At 43.9% G+C, this 9297-nt stretch overlaps 1 pseudogene; it reads left to right on the top strand.

Annotated features, from left to right (window-relative positions):
• Positions 1 to 6949: 6949 nt before the first annotated feature.
• On the top strand, positions 6950 to 8067 carry LOC145940241 (uncharacterized; annotated as a pseudogene).
• The last annotated feature ends 1230 nt before the right edge of the window (positions 8068 to 9297 follow it).

Genomic DNA, 9297 nt, shown 5'->3' with positions numbered 1-9297 from the left:
TCGCGTACACCTCTCGCGTTATCTCTTTCTCACGTGTGCCTCTCATTCTCTCATAAACGCCTCACGCTCTTTCTTCTAAGCGCTCTCGCGCTATCCCTTTCTCGCGTGCACCTCTCGCGCTATCTCTGGTGGTCCTTAGCATCGCGTTCCCCTTCCCTATCTCTCGCTCTCTCGTAAAACGCCTCGCGCTATCTCTTCTAAGCGCTCTCGCGATCCTTAAAATTTTATATACTCATATATTCTTATCTTTATATTCATTTATATTTTTAAAAATTTTATATCCATTTTATATTATAATTTTATATCCATTTTATATTCACATTTATATACATTTACATACATTTATATTCATTTATATTCTTTTAAACACACACACACACACATACAAACACAAATGAATAATACACATTTATTCATAATTAAAAATAATTAATATTAAATTAATATATTCATTTTAAAAATTCCTCTTCTTTTCCTTCACTGCGTCATCTCTCGCGTGCGCCTCTCTCGCAGTCCCTAACCTCGCGCTATCTCTCTTTCATACCTCGCCGCAACATCTCTCTCCTTCACGTTCGCCTCACGCCCTCTCTTTCTCTCGCGTTCACCTCGCGCTCTCTCTTTCTCTCCTAAGGGCTACCTCTCTAGCAGTCCCTAACCTCGCGCTATCTCTCTCTCTTTCATGTTTCTCGCTGCGACACATCTCTCGCGATCCCTAGCCTCGCGATCCCTAGCCTCTCGGTCCCTAGCCTCGCGATCCCTAGCCTCTCAGTCTCTAGCGTCACGTTCCCCCTTCCCCGCATGACGTCATCCCCCGCAAGGACCAAGCAACTATTGGGAGCTATACGTATAAGAGCTAGGGAACTGTTTACGGGTGGGAGAGAGTGCGGATTGGAAATGCGTACAAAGAAATTACATCATAATTTAAACTTAAAAACTCTTTTATTCTTTTGCATATTTTTTTCTTACATATTTTTTCTTACATATTATGAACTAAAAACTAAAGCTGCCAGCTCACAATCGATGAGTTGATGCTTGTAGAAGGCGTCGCTAGCGTGTATTACATTTAATACTTCTTTAGGATTCGTTACATTGGACGTGATATTTGAAAATTGCGTAAACTTGATATCGATTGTATTGGTAATTTTAACCAATCGGTCAAAAGTTACATCGATGCATGGATCGAGATCGAACATGCGGTGTAACGTCGATTCGATCATCATCATGCATATATTTGAAGATTCAAGTCTCATTAACTTGGCGTCGTTAATCGTACGAACTCGCACTGTTAACGGTCCAACGCTTATAAAACTGTAGGCATCTTTAGAGTCGTTTCGAAGCAGATTCTGAATATTGTGACGTTGCTCGTAGAGTCCCTTCCACGCTTCGAGAGATAGTATCAATTCATTTCCTCGATGATCTCCTATGGCGATTTCCACGTAACTCGGTGGATCGACTTTGATACCAATTCCGAGGAATTTAAATCCCGTAGCTGTCAATGCATATCGTTTGCATAGTATACGAATCGCATGAGGCTTTAATGAAAAGCTGTAAAATGAAATTAGTTTGAACAATAAAACAATTTGTAAAAATATAAAGACATAAGAATAGAAAAGTAGAAAAAGTTAAACTTACTTGTCGTATTTGTTCTCAAACGATGGAGTTTCATTACAATTCGGTATGTAATTATTCACATGTCTGCCGGAGCCGCTGCTTCCTTCAGCGTAGTACATATTTCCAGATTTTAAAAGTGAAACCACCAGTACGAACGGTTAACGCGACACTGATCGTATAAAGAAATTAATCGAGTGTTGTACATGACGCTTATTTTTAAAAGTAGTGGGGTAAATGTGGTGGGAGATTCTAGAATACTATTGGCGCTATGAAATTTAGGAGAAGGGGAAACGGCGCTCGGATAAAAAGAATTCTTAGAAACGATTCGTGAGGAAAAGATTGGGGAAGGGGAACAAGAGATAAAACACATTAATGTTTAAATATTTTATTTTTCCAAATCTTGCAATTCTTTCTGGCGTTGCGACCACCAGTTAAATATTTTGAATATATTTTGTAATGCGCAATTCTTAACATGTTTTCCACATCGCATAGTGTTTTTAACATCTAGATTATTTAGAGACTCGATATGGTCGTAATCAGCATCCAAGGTCTCAATAATGAAACCGTTTCCCGCATCATCCAATATATCGGCTAACCATTCTCGCTTTTCAATCCTTTTACATATACGAGAATGGATTCTTCTTCTTCTTCATGTGGTCCACCAACAATAGCTGTTGTAATCAAACGCTGAGCCATGCTACATGGAACGTTTCCATCATTCCATCGTAATCCATGATGATTTCGAGTCAACCATGAGGCTTGGTGTCTCTCCGAATTTATGAGCACATCCCATGGTACAGGACATGCGAAAAAATAATGTGATAAAATAAATCCTCTTCTCAGGATTGCCGCTTCCTTTACAATGAATTGTTTATTGAGGATAAACCCCTGTAGATCCACAAACGTTGGTACGGACATGACGAAATCTCTCTCTTCGATCGTATCAGTTTAAAAAGAAGAATGACAACCATCTCATAACACTTTGATTTATATTCTGCTATGCTTTCCCCTCTCTAAATTGTTGGTGCATTTAGGTGATTTTGCGCACAACGTTGGTCAACGGGTTGTACTGGATCACGCGATCATGTATGATGAGACAGTATCCAGAGGTATTCATCGGCACGTTTTCCTTACACTCAAATTCCAATCTCACATCCACGGTTGCGCTCTTGATCGATTCGTTTTGTCGAGAACAATCGATCATTACGAATGGGCCGTTACGTAGAAACATTGAGACGGTGAGACTCGGCTCGAGATACTCGTATCCGTAATAGTTTTTGCAGAAACGCGCATACGTGTCGTACAGAATCGACAATCTGTTTTTATCGAAGTCCAGATTCATGTCGTCATACGGATAACATTCCGAGTTCAGATAGAGTTTCACGTTGGTCAATTTACAATCGTCGAATCGACTCATATCCTCAGACATGACATTCTTCCGGCCTGTCTGCAGAGCAAAGATAACGTATCGTGGTTTCTCCAGCTGAGTCGCGGTTTTAATGGCCCACGAATGCTCGGTTGTACGCTGCAATAGCGGAAACTCATACAGATCCCACGAGCGAAAACCCATGCTGAGGTAGCGTCCGCTTTCCAGAGCGCGCAGCATAGACAGCTTCTTAATCTCGCTCAACAACACATGTGGCATTCGCCATTGTATCTTGAATATGTTGATCACAGGCTCCAGCGTCGAATCTCCAACCAGACAATTGTTGTCGTTGCGCGATCGTTAAGATCAATTCGTGACGAGCGTTAATCACCACTCGTCTGTAATCCTCGCAAAATCCCAATAACATGTAGAGCGGCACGCAAAAATTGAAGTTTCCATTCACAGTAATCGAATCACTCCAGCTGGCGTTTCTCATAATCACGCTTCTATCGGATGATATCGTTACATAGTTTATGAGCAAACTTGTTATTCCTACGTTTCTATTGCGATTAATCTCCACGCCATCGAGTTCATATCGAATCTCATCAAACATGAATGCGACGCAATTATTTCCCAGCATCACATCAGATCCTTCGGCTGGTCTATTTATCCTTAATTCTCCTTCGATGTATAGAAAACTGTCAAACGGCAACGTATACAGATCCTGTTGTTGTATGGGTATTCTTATCTCATCACTGTGTCCGAACGTGGTGTTGGCGAACGGGTTGTACGTGTGAGTCTCAATTTTGATGATGCGATCGTCGAAGATTGGCTCTTCCCCGATGTTGAGGATGTCGGTCATTGTTCAGATATTTCGCACCGCGAATCCCAAAGATTGTAAAAACGCAACGTTTGATGCGTTCAGTTTCTTTTTCTTGGCGCAACCGGATGATTGGATATTAGCGAATGTGGACGTTGTTGTTGTTGTCGCTGGCTCCGTAAAGATTGTGTTATCTCTCGTGTCTTTCGATCCGTTCAACACAAGCATCTCATACGCCGCACACGTACGTTATCGCTGTCGTCGTCGTACGTGCAATCTAATGGTGATCTCTTCTCCTCGAAAATCGAGCAATCGTCTGTCCTGGTCGACAACGCGTAACGTTAAATCCGTAATGCTCCGCGCGATGATCGGCAAGTAAATGATGTGTGCCGGTGTTTCCGATATTTTATATCCTGGTGGTACCCTCGGTGAAAATTCATGTATCGTATGAACGAGTTTGCCGTTGCTGTACGCGCCCGCGGTCACGTTACACTCTACGCGGATAATGTTCACGTTGATAATGTTAATCGGCATGTCCGACTCGTACCATTTTCGCGGCTGCAGTATATGGTTCGAGAATCTCAGCAGCGATCCAATGTTGTTAGGCTTGTTAAAATTCATTCTGTAGGCGCATTTGATCTCACTCCTCATCGTATTGTAATTAGCGCGGAGCACTATCGGGTATTCTTCATCTTCAAAGTCACCATTGTCAATGTGTTTTTTATCGTCATCACGAACAGTGTCGCGGACGTTTTCGTGAAATTGCATGTTTCAAAAACTCATGTATCGCTTGCAGCTCGTGCGATCCCTCGGGAATCGTAATTTCCGCGTCATCTTTGCCAAAGTAAAATTTATTATTCGAGGAATTCACGTTCGATATCGTGTGATAAGTCTCAAAATCCGCTAGACCGAGTTCGTATTCATCGTCGCTCAAATCTATGGCGGGAAAGTAGTTTGCCGCGAGGACGCTACTCTTTCCAGTCAGCGTGAATGTCATAGACATATCGGCAAAACTGTTTAACGAATACTGAGTTAAATAATGCAATGTCCGTCTTTAAATTCACGTGTATCGATCGTTCGGAGAAACTGCAAACACAATTGTCCACAGATGCTCTGATCATAAGTTTGAACAGGTGTGTAATTGTATTGTATCTTTGTCATATTTAAATATCGCACCAATTCATTCGGTGGTCGAAGATTGCCGAAACTGTCAAAATATATAGCCTCCCTCTTTGCGTACGCCACCCAATGAGTACCTGATCCTTTAGCGTTATCCAAATTTATGATGCCGCTCTCGTTTTGATATATACCACCGATCGGTAGCGAATCACGCATGAAAACACCTCTAAAATACGGAATGTGCTTACGTTTTGCCAGTTGTAGCAATTGTATGTTGGTAGTTACGCCCTGTGGCATTTTTAGCGTCTCTTTGACGTTTTTTTTTCATTTTTTCTCGTTGAAACTCCTCGTCCGTGTTTGTATGGAGCGAGATACAATCCGTGACCTTCCATTTGCGCGATTGTGACGTAGCATCTCTTGCAACTGACGTTGTGCAGCTTTTCCGTCATTCACCATCTTTATGGTGAACGGCTACACCAGCCGCTCCACCAATCATGGATCCAAGCGCGCCCAACATTGGTAGAATTGGCAATATGCCACCGCGTTTCGATACCGGAAGTATCCGTTTCTTCGTCATCTTTTTCTTTGTCTTCGTCTTCGTCGTCGTCTTCAGGCCCATACCGAGCTTCGTCTTGGTTTTCATCGCTGCCCAGACAGCTGTGGCGGCGGCTCTTTCACCGAGAGTCGAATCTCTCGCAATGATACGAGTTCGCGCTTTGTCGGCGAGTACCTTATCCGCCACGTGTCTCTCGGTGAGATCGTTGCTCCGAGAGTACGCAATATCGTGTTCACGGCACGCCGTGTCCAATGGGTTGATACCTCGATCGCCTCTGGCTAATCGCTTTTGTAGCCGCGTGCCCGGACCACAAAACTGATAGCCGGGGATATGGAATTCGATTGGAAGTGCGTTTATTGCGTGATTTAATAGTCCTCTACCTATTTTTTTCGCTGACATTCGCTGCAATCCTTTATCATCGGCGCTGGACCGTCGATGTGCGTTCGCTGCCACGGTCGATTGTAATGTTCGAAACAGCGGCGATAGGCCTGAATCTCTGGATCCGCCTTTATGTGTTCCGGAAGCTTGTCCCACGTAGTGGATGTGATTTTCACATTGCAGTAAAACTGCTTTTGGCACAAATTGCAGTTGTTCGGCGCTTAAACCGTGAATATCGGAGGCACTTGTTAGCAGAACAAACATTTTTTCGTTACTGAGCGATTCGTGGCTCCGCGCAGCTACAAATAGGCAAGCGTTCGATTCAATCGGGGAGTGGGAAAATGAGATTCGTGCGACAACCTTTGACGATACGCGTGACGAATTGCGACGACAGATTACGCTCGGTGGGGGACAACGCGGAGATGCGCAGACATGGTACGATGTTGCCGACTACTATACGCGCATTCATTTGCGGCCCCTCGAATTGCGGTAAAACTAACGTCTTGATTAGTTTGATAGAAACCCCGCACGGTGTTTGCTTCGAAAACGTGTACGTGTACTCAAAGTCGCTGCAACAGCCAAAATATCGGTATCTGGAGAATTTGTTGACGTCGATGGAAGAAATCGGCTACTTTACATTCTCCAATAACAGTGACATCATTCCACCGAGCGAGGCATGTCCAAACTCGATTTTCATCTTTGATGACGTGGCGTGTGACAAGCAAGATACAATAAGAGAGTACTTTTCAATGGGACGCCACTCGAACGTTGATTGCTTCTATCTCTGTCAGACGTACGCGAGAATACCAAAACATCTTATACGCGACAACGCGAACTTACTGATGTTGTTTAAACAGGACGGTACCAACTTGAAACACGTATACAACGATCATGTGAATACCGACATGTCGTACGAAGATTTCAGTAAATTATGTCGTATTTGTTGGCAACAAAAGTATGGATTCTTAGTGATAGACAAGGACAGCTTGCTTACAAACGGACGATACAGAAAAGGATTTAACGAGTTTACGATACCGCAAAACGATTAGTCGCTGCCGATATTCTGTCGAGAAGAGTGAAACGCGAGCACTCTGCAGACATGGCTGATAACCATAACATTCGCGAGCGTGAAAAGATTGCGAAGGAAATTGTGAAAACGAGCGAATCGATCCGTAAGAAACATCGTGCTTTAAAGACTGATAAGATCGATGACGATATCGCAGTCAAGACTCACTTTAAACCTATTATCGAACCACTACAAAAGATTGTCGACAACGCGAGCTTGATCGCAGTGAAAATCGAACCTGAGAGTAAAGCTGACGTGAAAATTAAAACGTTACCCGCTGTTAAGCGGTACGAGGAGGAGGAGGAGGAAGATGCGACACCGAAAAAGAGAAAACGACCAAACACAAATCGCTCATCGACACCACGTACATCGGACGGATTTTTACTGGATGAACCACCGATAAGCTCTACACCGTCCACCTCTACACAGTCCGCGACAACGAGAATCCTACCATTTACAATACCCGAATCACTCGCAAACGAAAATGTTTTCGAAACCACAAGCAATTCACTTGAAACATCCGTTCGAAACACGTTACAAACGTCGGAAGGTCAAGAAATGTTGCGAGAGCACTTCGGACCACTGGGACAAAAATACATGGGCGCTCTCCTCGGTAGCGATAAAAAACCGAGATCGATCACGTATATGGTGTCTATTTCGAAAAGGATGGAATGTTGCTCGGTAACAAACGATTTGACATGGATAAATATGATTCTATAATTATAGACAAAGTAAAGTACATTGGTACACCTGGATTATACGAGCTAGTCTTCAAGAGGATTCCCGATGATGTTATTTACACGGAAGACGATATGCAAAAATACAAGAGCATATTATTGGCGACGAACGCGCATAAACGCAAATATGATGCACAAGGTCAATTACGGAGCAACAGGGGATACAAATACAAACAAATAATCGCACCGTTGATGTCAATTGAAAAGAAAAAATCTGGAAAGGGTGTATTCATGACTCAAGCGATGACGCTAACCGACAATAAAATCGATTACGTGCACTGGGACGACCCCAACGAGCTAGTGGATCGGATACGATTGCTCGATGCTTCGCGCCGAGCTGGCCACAACGCTCACGTCAACGAGATCCTGTCGATCATCGAGGAACTTCGCGAAGCAGGCATTATTATAAATTAAACGGGGTCTCGGCAAAACTAATCAGTCGATCGGCGTCATTCGCATCGAAAAATGTCTATCAACAAATTTGGATTATTCGAACGGAGAAATGATGCAACTGGCACAAGCGATCATTGGGATAGATTGGTGAGAAGTTACGTGCGCGGAAACGCTCTGTGTCGTGTCGCTACAGACTATGATGCAAGATCGCGCAAGATTCGTCGTGTAGCGCAACCTGAAGCTGACACTGATGCTGTCAACAAACTGTATGTGGAATCCTGCGTTAAAAGATTGATGAATCAACAGAAAGAATCAGATGAGAAGCTGACTTCGTTCAAGAAGTACGTGCGAGCAGTACAGACTACGATAAAACGTACACCTAATGCTAACTCAAAAACGACCTGAATGAGCAGCAGTGAACGGGTTAGGAGCGGCTATCGAACGGTTATCGAACGGCTACGAACAATTATCGAACGGCTACGAACAATTATCGAACGGCTACGAAGGATTATCGAACTGCTATCTAACTACAATGAGTAGTGAACGGCCTAGCAACAGCTGCGAACGAGGGTACGAACAACTCAAGCAGGGCTGCGAACGAGGCTACGAACAAGTCATTAAAGGCTACATACAAGGCTACTATCAACTCAGGAACGACTGCGAACGGCTCAGGAACGGTTGCGAACGGGTTAGAAACGACTGTGAACAAGGCTGCGAACGAATCAAGAACGATTTTCGAATGGGTCAAGAACGGAAGTAAACAACCCAAGAACGGCTATGAACGGCTCAAGAACGGGTCAAGAACGGCTACGAACGGCTCAAGAACGACTACGAACGGTTCAAGAACGGGTCAAGAACGACTAGGAACGGCTCAAGAACGGCTCAAGAACGGCTCAAGAACGGGTCAAGAACGACTACGAACGGCTCAAGAACGGGTCAAGAACGACTATGAACGGCTCAAGAACGGCTCAAGAACGGGTCAAGAACGGCTACGAACGGCTCAAGAACGGGTCAAGAACGACTATTAACGGCTCAGTAACGGAAATGAGCGATAAAACAAGCATCAGTAAACGACGATCGGGAAAAAAAACCGACGAAGCGATGAAACAACATAGTTTGGAGAGACGGCAGTTGGTGAACGAACTGCACGCGCCGGCGAGAAAAAATTTTCCCCGAAGACATGTCATAGTGCGAGGATACGATGATCTGTGGCAAGTCGACATCGTCGAGATGCGTCCGTATTCTCGTTTC

The sequence above is a fragment of the Prenolepis imparis genome, unplaced genomic scaffold, assembly GCF_030444845.1.
Source record: "Prenolepis imparis isolate NDT839.2.m4 unplaced genomic scaffold, iyPreImpa1.0 SCAF_9, whole genome shotgun sequence".
NCBI lineage: Eukaryota > Metazoa > Arthropoda > Insecta > Hymenoptera > Formicidae > Prenolepis > Prenolepis imparis.
Note: the sequence above shows the minus strand (reverse complement) of the source record. Positions and strands in the feature narration are given on the sequence as shown.